At 47.4% G+C, this 14,338-nt stretch overlaps 1 protein-coding gene across 3 annotated transcripts in view; it reads right to left on the bottom strand.

Annotated features, from left to right (window-relative positions):
- NBAS (NBAS subunit of NRZ tethering complex) overlaps nucleotides 1–14,338 on the bottom strand; it is a 2,361,081-nt gene that overhangs the window by 1,705,716 nt on the left and 641,027 nt on the right. The window lies entirely within an intron of this gene.

The raw sequence follows: 14,338 nt of genomic DNA, 5'->3' as shown, positions 1-14,338 counted from the left end.
CCACCGTGTCGAACGCGGCAGACAGGTCCAGAAGGACCAGAGCCTGTGGTCTCTTGGCATCTGCATTCCCTCTCAGAGTGTCCATAACTGCCAGGATGACAGCTTCCGTGGAATGGGCCGGCCTAAAGCCGGCCTGATTGAACTCAAGGAAGCAGGAACTCTCGATGAAATTAGAGAGACACCAGGTGACATGGGCTTCAAGGAGTTTTGACAAATAAGGCAGCAAGGATATTGGGCGATAGTTAGAGGGTTCAGCAGCATCAGCCCCTGGTTTCTTCAGGAGAGGCACAAGAGTGGCTTCCTTGAAGGAACCAGGGACTGTGCCAGAGGTAAGGGAAGCATTCAGGAGGGGTAGTATACATTCAGGCAGCTTAAGGCAAACATCACGCAATACCGCGGGAGGACAGTGGTCGTCCGGGGAGCCGGATTTTACACGGATGGCTAATTTCGCCAAGGTAGGAGGATCTAAGGTGGGAAGCAAAGTGAGAGATAATAGATTGTCCGGGAGGGTGTCCAAAGATAATGGCGGCTGTAGGGCAGGGGTGATAGAATCTTTAATTTTGATAATTTTTTCGATGAAAAAGAGGTTGAGGGCATCGCAGGTCTCTTTGGTCGGGGTTTGGGCTGGGAGGGTCCTGTCGTCCGTGGTCAGTTCGTTCATGATCCTGAACACCTCACGGGATTTGTTGGTGGCTGAGAGAATTCTGTCGGAAATATGCTCCGATTTGGCTGAAAGGATAGCTGATTTATATTCTCTCCGAGCTGTTACATATTTCTGTCTGGATAACAGGGAATAATCCCGCCTCCAGATACGTTCCAGTTGACGTACCTCAAGTTTCATTTTCTTGAGGTTGTCGGAGAACCACCGGTTGGCATTAGGATGTCTAGTACAAGGGAACTTAATTACTGGGGCAAATTGGTCACTAGCCCCTTTTAGCCAGCTACGGATGTTAGTGTCAATCCTATTAACATCATCGAGAGGGGAGGTGTTCGGACAAGTGGAAGCCAGGGTAGATAAAAATCCCTTGGAATCATAGTTATTCCATTTGCGTGCCATCAAGGGGGCCTTGGTTCGCCCACTGAGAGTGATGGTCGTGTCGACTATGTAGTGGTCTGACCACACGCATGGAGATGTAGAAGGCGGTGAGAGGGTTAGATTCAAGGTCCAGATCTGATCTAGTATATGGCCTTTTACATGCGTGGGGGAGGCAACATGCTGACTCATGTTCAGACTTGTCAGAGTCTGGGATAGTGCTGTGGCTTGTGCCCCAGCATTGGCATCATTGAACCAATGATTGAAATCCCCAAATAGGGCGAAACTAGGTAGTGATGGCAAAAGGGCAGTCAGATGTTCGCATAGTTTCTCCGCAAAATCTGGCATGGGTCGGGGAGGGCGATATAGAAGGGCGAAGGAGAAAGCCCCAGCTTCCATCCCCAAGTTAATAATCAGGTTATCTACTTGTGGGAGTGCGAATGAGGATGAGGAAATGAGATGGAATCGTTTAGAAATAATGGCAGCCACCCCCCCACCAGGGTGATCGGCAATACGGCCAGCATGGAGAATAAAATAATCTGGGGGAAGGGCTGCTAAGATGTCAGGGAGGGAGTCCTCCGTGAGCCAAGACTCGGTCAGCAAAAGGAGGTCAGGATTTTCTTGTAACAACAAGGTGAAAATATCTACCATGATGTCTGACCATTGAACGGGTGTTTAAGAATAGTACCCGGATGGTATTGTGAATCTGTACGGGGGCAGTCCGAGGGATAGGGGGGTCGTGTGGGGGAGGGGGATTGCATAAAATACCAAGTGCAGTGAGTTTTCCCATGGTGACTAAGGGGAGAGCCAGTCCAGGTAAGTTGAAGTCTCTCAATTGCCTAGCGGTATAAGAGGTGATATGGCTAGCATCCCCTGCCCCTTGCCCCTGCCAGCCGCGGACGGGCGCAGACGGGCTTAACTCTGGCGCAACTACGGCACGCCTACGACGCGCCCGCTGCGCTCGTCCGCTGCGCTGACACATAATGGCCGTTTAAGTAGGGAGATGACGAGGGGGGTGTGGCGAGGATCGCCGCCCAACCCTACCCAAGATGGCGCCCACGAACGCTGAGGAGCACCGGCAAGCGGTCCGGCCACAGCGGATGGGTTGGCTGCAGAAGAGAAGGTAGGTAGTTAAAAAACGCTGCTAGTAATCAGCAGGGCAAGTGGTGAAAGGACGATTAAAATTAGGGTCCGCCGCTCGTAATCAGCAGGACAGGTCAGGGAAGCGAAGTGCACCGCTAGTGGTCAGCGGGGAACCAGAGATTGATTTTAAAATTAAAGGCAGTCGCGCTCCAGCAGTCGCGTGCGAGCCCACTGCCACTGGGCTGCCAGCGATCACTGGAGGAAAGAGGAGGCAGGTCCTAAGTAGGGAGATGACGAGGGGGGTGTGGCGAGGATCGCCGCCCAACCCTACCCAAGATGGCGCCCACGAACGCTGAGGAGCACCGGCAAGCGGTCCGGCCACAGCGGATGGGTTGGCTGCAGAAGAGAAGGTAGGTAGTTAAAAAACGCTGCTAGTAATCAGCAGGGCAAGTGGTGAAAGGACGATTAAAATTAGGGTCCGCCGCTCGTAATCAGCAGGACAGGTCAGGGAAGCGAAGTGCACCGCTAGTGGTCAGCGGGGAACCAGAGATTGATTTTAAAATTAAAGGCAGTCGCGCTCCAGCAGTCGCGTGCGAGCCCACTGCCACTGGGCTGCCAGCGATCACTGGAGGAAAGAGGAGGCAGGTCCTAAGTAGGGAGATGACGAGGGGGGTGTGGCGAGGATCGCCGCCCAACCCTACCCAAGATGGCGCCCACGAACGCTGAGGAGCACCGGCAAGCGGTCCGGCCACAGCGGATGGGTTGGCTGCAGAAGAGAAGGTAGGTAGTTAAAAAACGCTGCTAGTAATCAGCAGGGCAAGTGGTGAAAGGGCGATTAAAATTAGGGTCCGCCGCTCGTAATCAGCAGGACAGGTCAGGGAAGCGAAGTGCACCGCTAGTGGTCAGCGGGGAACCAGAGATTGATTTTAAAATTAAAGGCAGTCGCGCTCCAGCAGTCGCGTGCGAGCCCACTGCCACTGGGCTGCCAGCGATCACTGGAGGAAAGAGGAGGCAGGTCCTAAGTAGGGAGATGACGAGGGGGGTGTGGCGAGGATCGCCGCCCAACCCTACCCAAGATGGCGCCCACGAACGCTGAGGAGCACCGGCAAGCGGTCCGGCCACAGCGGATGGGTTGGCTGCAGAAGAGAAGGTAGGTAGTTAAAAAACGCTGCTAGTAATCAGCAGGGCAAGTGGTGAAAGGATGATTAAAATTAGGGTACGCCGCTCGTAATCAGCAGGACAGGTCAGGGAAGCGAAGTGCACCGCTAGTGGTCAGCGGGGAACCAGAGATTGATTTTAAAATTAAAGGTAGTCGCGCTCCAGCAGTCGCGTGCGAGCCCACTGCCACTGGGCTGCCAGCGATCACTGGAGGAAAGAGGAGGCAGGTCCTAAGTAGGGAGATGACGAGGGGGGTGTGGCGAGGATCGCCGCCCTTCCCTACCCAAGATGGCGCCCACGAACGCTGAGGAGCACCGGCAAGCGGTCCGGCCACAGCGGATGGATTGGCTGCAGAAGAGAAGGTAGGTAGTTAAAAAACGCTGCTAGTAATCAGCAGGGCAAGTGGTGAAAGGACGATTAAAATTAGGGTCCGCCGCTCGTAATCAGCAGGACAGGTCAGGGAAGCGAAGTGCACCGCTAGTGGTCAGCGGGGAACCAGAGATTGATTTTAAAATTAAAGGCAGTCGCGCTCCAGCAGTCGCGTGCGAGCCCACTGCCACTGGGCTGCCAGCGAAATGTGAGTATATATGATGCATACAGTACTTTCCATGCTAACAGATCTGATGGTATTGGTTGAAGAACTATGTATGATTTCTATTTCTACTGATTGTCGTGTTGCAGCCGGCCCCAGGGTTGTAGGCTCCACATTGTGTACGACTTACGAATGCTAATAAACGTCTTTAGAAAAAAAATAAAAAATAGGCAATGGCAGAAAGTCTTCCCAGAAATTTTCCAAGCCTCCTTGGAAAAGCCTCAAAGGGATCCTTTGGATAACCTAGAGCAAGCACTTTCTAAGTATAATTCTGCACTGACTAAGACTATTGATCATTTAGCAGCAGTCAAATGTCTCTCCACCTACTCTAAACGTCAGCAAGCGGCCTGGTTTACGCCTGAGCTACTTACAAAAAAAAGATCATGCAGAAAACACGAGAGGAAATGGCGCGCTACCCATGAGGAAAGCGACAAAATCAAATTCTTAACCTCTCTGTCTGACTACCACACTAGCATTAAGCTCACACGTAAGAACTATATTTCCACCCAACTAACCTCGGCCGTTAATAAGCCGAAGGTTTTATTTAACATCCTCCATTCGTTCATAAATCCTACGGCATGTGACAATAAAGACAGACCATCACAGACACTCTGTGATAACATCGCATCCTATTTATCTGAAAAAATTGAGTCCATCTATGATAATATTGTTTCTTTAGGGAACACTTCTTCAGTGCAAACTGTGGAATCAGACACAGCAGAATTGACTTCTTCCATGCTGCTTGGAAATTTTCCATCACTTACTATCATAGAAGTAGAAGCCTTAATGCATCAAGTGAAGACCGGCTCCCCCTGTGATATAATTCCTGCAAAAATAGCTAAGACTCTTATTCCTCAACTTCCTCCATTGATTGGATATCTTTTTAATCTTTCCCTGGAAGAAGGTTATGTTCCATCTGTATGGAAAGCAGCTCAGATAATGCCTATTCAGAACAACACCAAGGCTCCTCTGACTGATCTGACCAATCTTTGGCCTATTATCACTTCTGCCATTCTTGAGTAAATTACTAGAGAAGCATGTCAACAAACACCTCTCTAGTTATGTCGAATTGTCAGGCAACCTAGACCTCTGTCAATCAGGTTTCAGGCCCAAATATAGCACCGAATCAGCCTTGCTAGTGGTCACAGATAACATCAAAATGACCCTAGACAAAGGACATTCAATGATTTTGGTGCTATTAGACCTATCCGCCGCATTCGACATGGTTTCCCATCAAATTTTACTCAGAAGGCTGAAGGAAGAAGGACTAAGAGATTCTGCCTTCCGTTGGATGGCAAGCTTTTTATCTGGAAAAACCACCACTGGGTCAGGGCTCCCAACAGCAAGGCTTAGCCACAAGCATTAAATAACAAAAGAAGTGCCAATACTGTAAAGGTTTAAAACTGAATAATGTTAAAACATCTGAACTAAACAAGATGTTGAAATCTCACAATAGTGAGCAGAATTAATCTTTTATTTTTAAATGAGAAATTTTTGCATAAATTTGGTTTTTGATTTCATCAACTTTAACGAATTTTTTTGACCTTATATACACTATATATACAAAATTACAACCATCATAATTACAAAAAACAATTTACTACATATATAGTCAACATTCATTCAAACCTCAATCACTCAATCTCAAAGACAACCACAGACAAACAAATAATTGTACACTGGAATAACAAAATTCTCAGGAAGCCATATATACATTTTTCAATTGACTTAAAACAAGGTTGATCTAAATTCAGGCTACATAAAGTCTACGCGTTTCGAACTCCTTGTTGTTGATGGAGTTCTCATCAGGACCAGAATCTCTGCTCAACAGAGAAGCTATGGTTGATTGTGAATGCAATACCGTCATTCAATCCGAATTTAATATTAGGGGGATGCCGCGAGGGTAAGACGGACCGCTGGGATTCAGTTCCAGCTACTGGATTCAGCGGGCTACCGTTGGATTAAATCCTCCGTTTTCAATGGTGGCGCCTGCAAGGTCTAGCAGACGAGCCGCGTTCAGTTCCAAGTGCCTCCTAGTGTGTTGGCAATGTCCGAAGGACCCGGAAATGCATCGGACATTGCCAACACACTAGGAGGCACTTGGAACTGAACGCGGCTCGTCTGCTAGACCTTGCAGGCGCCACCACTGAAAACGGAGGATTTAATCCAACGGTAGCCCGCGGAATCCAGTAGCTGGAACTGAATCCCAGCGGTCCGTCTTACCCTCGCGGCATCACCCTAATATTAAATTCGGATTGAACAACGGTATTGCATTCACAATCAACCATAGCTTCTCTGTTGAGCAGAGATTCTGGTCCTGATGAGAACTCCATCAACAACAAGGAGTTCGAAACGCGTAGACTTTATGTAGCCTGAATTTAGATCAACCTTGTTTTAAGTCAATTGAAAAATGTATATATGGCTTCCTGAGAATTTTGTTATTCCAGTGTACAATTATTTGTTTGTCTGTGGTTGTCTTTGAGATTGAGTGATTGAGGTTTGAATGAATGTTGACTATATATGTAGTAAATTGTTTTTTGTAATTATGATGGTTGTAATTTTGTATATATAGTGTATATAAGGTCAAAATAATTCGTTAAAGTTGGTGAAATCAGAAACCAAATTTATGCAAAAATTTCTCATTTAAAAATAAAAGATTAATTCTGCTCACTATTGTGAGATTTCAACATCTTGTTTAGTTCAGATGTTTTCAGATTATTCAGTTTCAAACCTTTACAGTATTGGCACTTCTTTTGTTATTTAAAGCTTTTTATCTGGTCGCACTCAGACAGTAAATCAGGGCTCGTATCGTTCGGAACCCATTGAACTTACAAAGGGAGTCCCACAGGGCTCCTGTTTTAGCACTACTTTATTTAATATCTACGTGGCTCCCTTGGCAAATGTTCTAAGGAAATTCTGGTTTATTCCAATATCTTATGCGGACGATACGCAGTTACTCTTTCCCTTTGACAAACTAACTCCAGCTATTCAGGAGACCTTCTCTTCAGGCATGAATGCTATATCGCAATGGATGAGGAATAATTTTTTGAAGTGTAATGTTGGGAAGACCGAACTTCTTCTCTTTGGAGATGCCCCCAGGCTATGGTCCCCCAATTGGAGGCCCATCAATCTTGGTAAACTTCCTATTCCCAAAAATTCAGATAAAAACTTGGGAGTCCGGCTAGATCAGGCCCCCACTCTTAAAGAACATGTTGGCCAGACAGCTGGTATCTGCTTCAACACTCTGGGCTTACTGCGACGCGTCTTTCCTCTTCTTCCAGACTCTGTAATGTAAGAAAGACACTAACCCAAGCTCTTATACTGAGCCGCTTAGACTATTGTAATAGTCTCTTGCTCTCAGCTAATGAAGCATCAATTAATAAACTACAGGTGATTCAGAACACGGCGCACGTCTGGTCCTGAATATACCACCGAGATCTCCCTCTCGTTTTCCCTCTCGTCCTCTTCTTCTTAAACTCCACTGGCTACCAATTCGCCAGCGGATAAAATTTAAGATCTGCTGTATCATTCATAAAGCACTATTCAACCTTGGCCTGAATATCTGGCAGAAAAATTCATTCCATATCATCCCTTGAGATCTGAGGTCTAGCACCCACCATCTTTTGACAATCCCTAAAATTAAGAAAGTGAAACTAGGAGGAAAATCTCTTATCTTACCTCGGACCAAAATACTGGAATGAACTCCCCCTCTCTTTAGAAGAATGTCCTAATCATTTGGCCTTTAGGAAACTTCTAAAAACCACTCTGTTTTGCTATTAATAAAAATATCCCATATCCTTGTCATAACGTTTCCATAAAAGCGCAGAGATACTCCTTGGAGTCGATTCTGGCTCTATACAAACCCCTAAATAAATGTTGTCACTGACATATTCACTTAACTAACTTTAACCTTTGGGGGCGTGGCTAACCGCTGATCATGGCAGCCGCTGCTTAGGAGAGCTCCAGAGCCGGGGTACAGTTATCTGACTAATCACCGAGTGCCAGGCCCATCGAGTCATGCTGTGCGACCAGAGTGGAGGACAGACAATAAATAACACGCCCTTGCGCTGGGAGGCTGTGGCGCCAACGCTGCACACTGAAAATCATAACACGGCCTTCCCACCGGCCGCCGACTACAGAGGAGTGGAGGCTGAGACCTGTATGGCGCTGCAGCTGTCCCGTGTTGCCTGTGCTGAGTCCTGCGGAGCCGGCTGGATGCCCGTGCCGTCGCTGAGTGGGTCCCTGCTGCTCCTGGACTACTCGGCGGTATGCCGGGAGTCCCCGGGCGCTCTGATCCCGGAGGTGCATGTGTGAGGCAGTTCTTATCACCGAGTGTGCTGGCGGCGGCACTGCATCCCAAGCGGAGGATACTGAAGGGAGAGCGCCCAAGGCAGCCCCTCACATAAAGCACACAGCCCCTGTTACATTGCAGGATAGCAGACTGGTACAGATATACACTGTGTGACATAGGGGCGCCCAAAAGCCAAGCTCCAGGATGCGCCAGCCACTAGCTCGCAATCCACAGACGACCAGGAGCTCAATGCAAACCCACAATCACTTACATGTGTGCCACCCACGAACGAAATGGAAGGCGAGGACAAACTGGAGCTGATATTGTGCGAGGTCTGGGAATCTAGATAGAGCAACAACTTGGCGCATTAACGACTGGCTTTTCCCTGCTCAAAGCAGACCACGCCAAGCTGGCAACTACAGTAAAAGATAACAACTTAGCACTGGGAGAACTACTGCCTCAACATAAAGAACATACGCTGCAAATTCAAACACTACAGAAGCAAGTCACAGGCCTCCTGGACAGGGTTGAAGATGCGGAGGGCAAAGCCAGAAGGAATAATATACGCGTGATTGGACTCCCGGAACTAACCGAATGGTCGTACACCACTACCTTCATGGAACGCTGGTCCCGCACACATGTAGCCCCTGATGGTCTATCAGATTTTTTCCTGCATCAAAAGGGCTCACAGAATCCCTAATGGGCGACCGAAGGTGGGAGCTCCGCCGAGGCCACTCATCGTCAGGGTCCAAAATTACAGGGATCGAGATGTCCTCCTCCAGAAAGCGTATGAGCAGTCAGAGATCCAATTTGAGAACAGCCAGATCTCCCTGTATCCTGATTACACACTCATGGTCCAACGCCGTAGATCCTCTTATTAAGAAGCTACGAGACCTGAACTTAAAATATGCACTGCTGTTCCCTGCCCGCCTGAAAATAATTTATGACCAAAAGACATACTTCTTTGAGAGTCCGGAAGATGCGGAGGAGTGGATCGAAGTCATGGATCCGGATCCACTGTCTGGGTAGACCACACGGAGGCCGCCCAACAGCCCCAAACTATCACAAGGCCGACGTTCACGTTGGAACACAAAGGCTCCTGGTAACTTGTCAATCCCTGGCGCCACTCAAGAGCAGGGTGCAGAGAAGCAAGGATGTGGCGCTGGAGGCAGAGACTACGTCCAGAGACAAGGTCATCCGACGGGACTCAGAATCTTCGGAGGGCAGCACAGTGCGATCAGACTCAGAAAACAGCTTGACGTTGTTCCCCACAGTAACACCACTAACTGCAGACGATCTGCTGGGTCCATGAACGGGAATATCGATTACCCAGCATATACTCAAGGCATGGGGCTTCGTGCCACCCGGTAAGAGAACTCATGGACACGTATATCCTTTTTATTCCCTGAAAATGTGATAGGATAATGATAAAAGTATTAACTCGGATGATTACATGTGATTGTGATTACATGTGATTGTTTTTACATGGTTGGCGTGGAAGCTAGCCCCCCACTTGTGATTTCTAGAGTTTACTATATCAAAGTTCAATGTGTTTTGTTTTTGGTTCGGCTTTGTTTAGTTCCCAAATAGGGCCTTGTATTAACGTTTAAATGGGAATTTATGGACTCTGGCAGGCAACAGTTGACAAGTCTTGTTTGGGGTTGGCATCCCCCCGACCCACCGCATTTAACAGGCAATGCACAAGCTAGACAAGCATAAATTAATCACGTGGAATATCCGGGGCCTGGGCTCTGTGCAGGGTACACGCACAATTACTGCGACGGCAGGCACACATTGTCTTTCTTTAGGAATCACATCTGATGGACACGGAAGCTGCAAAGATGCGAAAGAAATGGAGGGGTCAGATCTTTACTACTAATTACTCATCCTTTTCTAGGGGAGTGACAATATGGGTTACATACAGCGTCCCCTTTGTAATGCTGGATAAGTGGATAGATGCGCTGGGCAGATACATATTTTTACGGGGCACACTGGAATGAGCGCCAATAGTGTTGGGGTCTATATGCGCTCCAAATTGTTATCAGAACAAATATTTCTTGGGACTAAACACGATACTGGCAGGCTGGGAGTCATACCCATAAATCTTGGGGGGAGATTGTAATGCAGTCGTGGATATTGGGCTTCACCGGTCACATCTGCCTCTCCGTGGCACGTTGGCTAGTAAACAAGCAGCAGCGCTACGCAGTTGGGTGGAGGGGTGGTCCCTCTGTGATATGTGGAGACAACACAATCAAATGACCAAAGTATACTCTTTTTACTCCCGATGCACCAGTTGCATACCAGGATTGATTGAATCCTATGCTCTCTCTCCATAGCAGATCAGGTCACTCACACCACACATTTACCAAAAACGTTCTTCGATCACAACCCACTGGAGATTTCCCTTAGTTGGGGCAGGATAGCCACCCTGGTGCCCACGTGGAAGCTCTGGCCCCAACTACTGGAGGACACAGTGTTCCGCAGTACACTGTCAAATACACTTACCCATTACTTCTCTGAAAATAGAAACACTGCATCCACAATTCTGATTGAATGAGATGCATTAAAGCGGTAATTAGAGGGACTGCGACCAGCGCCACGGTGGGAGCAAGGCAGAGGTACACAAGAACCTAAAAACGGTTGAGGACATGATGGGAGGGCTTGAACAATAAGCAGCAATAGACCCCACACAACAGGCTGCATTACAGGAGGCACACATACAACACACGGAGCGATTGGAAACCCTTAGAATAATCAATCACAGGGCATACACCCAGACAAAACACTCGGAGGCAGACAAATCGGATGCACTGTTGGCTAAGATTATCAAGGATGATCGACCGGCCACTGTCATCAGCCAGATCATCACGCCCAGGGGTAGCATGGAGTACACGCAACATTATATTAATGGGGCTTTTAGCACATACTATGAAACACTGTATAACAAGCCGTCGGTTCTGGACGAAGCCCTAATAGACATATTTCTTGAAAATCTACCTTACCCGCAAGCACCAGCGGACCTGGAAGACACCATGGCTGGCCCTATAACCAGGGCCGAAATAAAGGCAGCTATTAACGGACTCCCGCGTAATAAAGCGACGGGTCTAGATGGCTTGCTGGTGGATTTCTTCGACACTTACTCGGAGATTCTGCTGCCTCAAATGAAGGAACTTTACAACAAGTAGCTGGTACTGGGCCACCTCCCCTGTACCACGGCGCAGGCCTTAGTAGTAACGCTGCCAAAACCAGGGAGGGATATGCAGTACATGTCGGTTTACCGTCCATTTTCGTTATTGGCAACCGAGTACAAAATATTGTGTAAAAGTTTGGCGAATAGATTACAACCTTACTTAAACAGGTTAATACATAATGACCAGTGTGGTTTTCTACTAGCCTGCAGCACATCATTAAATATAAGAAGGTCACGCCATATAGTGGCATCAGACCTAGAGAGATTCCACCATGCTGGCTGTATTGCACTAGACCTGCGACAGGTGTTTGACACGCTATCCTGGGATATGTTTAAGCAATTGCAAAATTTGGGATGTCCTCCGACTATATTAGATGGCTCTATGATACCCGGACAGCGAGGGTTAGGACTGGTAAGCACATCTCTCGGGAATATCCAATATAAAGGGGCACGAGACAAGGCTGCCCCTTGTCCCCACTCTTGTTTGTACTAGCGCTGGGGCCGTTGGCTCTCCGTCTGCGGCAGGGCCCCATTAAATGTGGGATACAAAAAGGCACAATCACGCATCTGATCTCCGCGAATGCGGATGATATCATTATTTATGTAAGGGATCTTCTGGGGGGTCTAGACCCAATACCGGGAATATTCGCCGACTTTGGACAGATCTCTGGCTTAGCCATAAATTAATCAAAATCGACTGTCTTCTTTTTTCAAGCCCAACCACGCACTGACAGAATTAATCTCGGGTTGCTCTCCCTACCCGTAGCGCAGCACACGTTTAAATATCAGGGTATCAATCTATATCACTCCCATGCGGACATGCTGGAAGGAAATCTAAACAAGGCCATCAGGGAAATATGCTCACAGGTGGCTTTCTGAACCACGTTGCCTCTCTCGGCAATGGGTCGAGTGGCAGTGTCTAAAATGGTGGTGCTACCACGGCTCCTTTATTATTTTCTCAATTTGCCAATTATTGTACCCCATATCATCATTAATACCCTCAACACCATACTAACAGACCTCATTTGAGGTACGGGTCGTTGCAGAGTGAGCCTTAAGAAATTACAAATAGACTTGAGGGGAGGGGCCCTGGGCGCGCCGGACTTCCGGGCCTATTATTATGCAAGACAACTGCAGTGGCTGTCCTACTGGACGGCGGGGCGCAACTTGCATGAGATCGACTTCACTAACAAAAACATTGAACAAGGACAGCTACACGCAATGTTATTGGCACAATGTGAAATCCCCATGACAGTACCGCCTTCATTGCACGCCGCACTGACATGCTGGAAGAAAGCTCTGAAATACACGTCTAGTTGCAGCCCTTACGCAGGTAACATCTCGTTAGTGGGGATCCCACTTTTGAGTGGTAGACTCACGAAACACAATCTCGGACAGTGGCTAGATGCAGGGGTGAGTACAGTAGGGGCACTCTTTAGTGGGGAGACCCTGATGGACCACGATAATTTCGTACAGGAAACGGGGGCACTAAACACATTGTATATGGTTCATGCTTCACTACTGCAATATGTTAAGAAACACTGGTCTCCACACCGGGAGGAACCCAAGACGCAACAATTAGTTAAATCACTCTATAATATGGGGCAGGGTAGCCACCTTATCAAAGGGCAATATTTGAGCATCCGGGCACACGTTAATGCCCCTGGACGGCCTTGTGGCTCAATGGGTGGCGGATGCGGGCAGGGAACTCCCGGACAGAGAATTGGCGGATATCCTGGAGCACCCACCGATGGTATCCCGTAATGCCAAGTTTAAGTTCATACAATATATGGTCCTGCACAGTGCTTACTTAACACCATGTCGCTTACAGAAGATGTACCCGGACATGACACATCACTTTCCCCGTTGCAAAATATTGGAAGCGGACCACATACATATGCTATGGGCTTGCCCGTGCCTTTAAGAGCTCTTGGGTAGGGTTAAACAAATAACAGAAGAGACCACACACCTTTTAATAGAGGGCTCGATACTCAAGTGCTTGTTGGGCCTCTGGAAACGTAGCAAGTCGCAGAAGGTTCAGCTTTGCTTCATGGATTTAGAGTTTATAGTAGCCAAGAGATCCATCACCATGCGCTGGAAATCAGCTAAACCTCCTGCAATACACTTCTGGCACAGCGAAATCACAAGATGGGGGAAGCCAAAAGCATTACTCTGCACAGGGAGGAGGACTGAGGGCTTAGGAAGAACCCGATTTCATTAGACTGGAACACACTGCTAGAAGCCTTCAAAGGCACTAACCCAGGCAACATTTCTGACACCGTGAACACACAATAGGCATTGACGCTGAGGAAGTGTACATAGTTACTGTATAATAGGTGAGCAGAGGGTCAAAGTACAAGTTTGTCTACAGCACTGGACGAACAACATGTATACAGGACATAACAGTGGTCTATGATGCAGAACGACTGCCAGGGCCTAGGAGGGAGGTAGTGGGATATGTAGGATGGGGTTACACATTCAAAGTTAATGATCACTGTACAAACGTGTTGTTGATACTGCACACAGATATATTCGGATTAGATACCGAGTTACTGGATCAGGCAATGTACACAATGCCATGTTGAAAATGCAATTGTACAACTGAACTAAGTTGATGGTATGTAAAGGTATTAAATGAAAATCATTAACGTATTTTCATTAAAATAAAACAATAACCTTTGTTTTTTCAGTGAAAAAAACCCAAATATCTATAATGTTGGACCGAATATATTTCTTTGGCTGCTTTTGATCTGTGGCTTACTGGAGCAGGGCACTGTACATTCAGAATGCCCAGTTTTGTATTATACAGAACTCTGCATACTATATTCCAATAAAGAAAAAGTTATTAAAACACATAATGCAAAACCAGCAAAAACTGCTTATCTAAGCAGCAATTTCAAAACACACCTGATGGTTCCTCTTTGCAATGATATCAACAGCATTAACACATTTTTAAATAGATGTGTTAAAGCTGAAGATATCTATCATTGC

Source organism: Lissotriton helveticus, chromosome 6, assembly GCF_964261635.1.
Source record: "Lissotriton helveticus chromosome 6, aLisHel1.1, whole genome shotgun sequence".
In the NCBI taxonomy this organism is placed as follows: domain Eukaryota; kingdom Metazoa; phylum Chordata; class Amphibia; order Caudata; family Salamandridae; genus Lissotriton; species Lissotriton helveticus.
The sequence above is the reverse complement of the archived record's forward strand: the minus strand, read 5'-3'. Positions and strand labels throughout refer to the sequence as shown.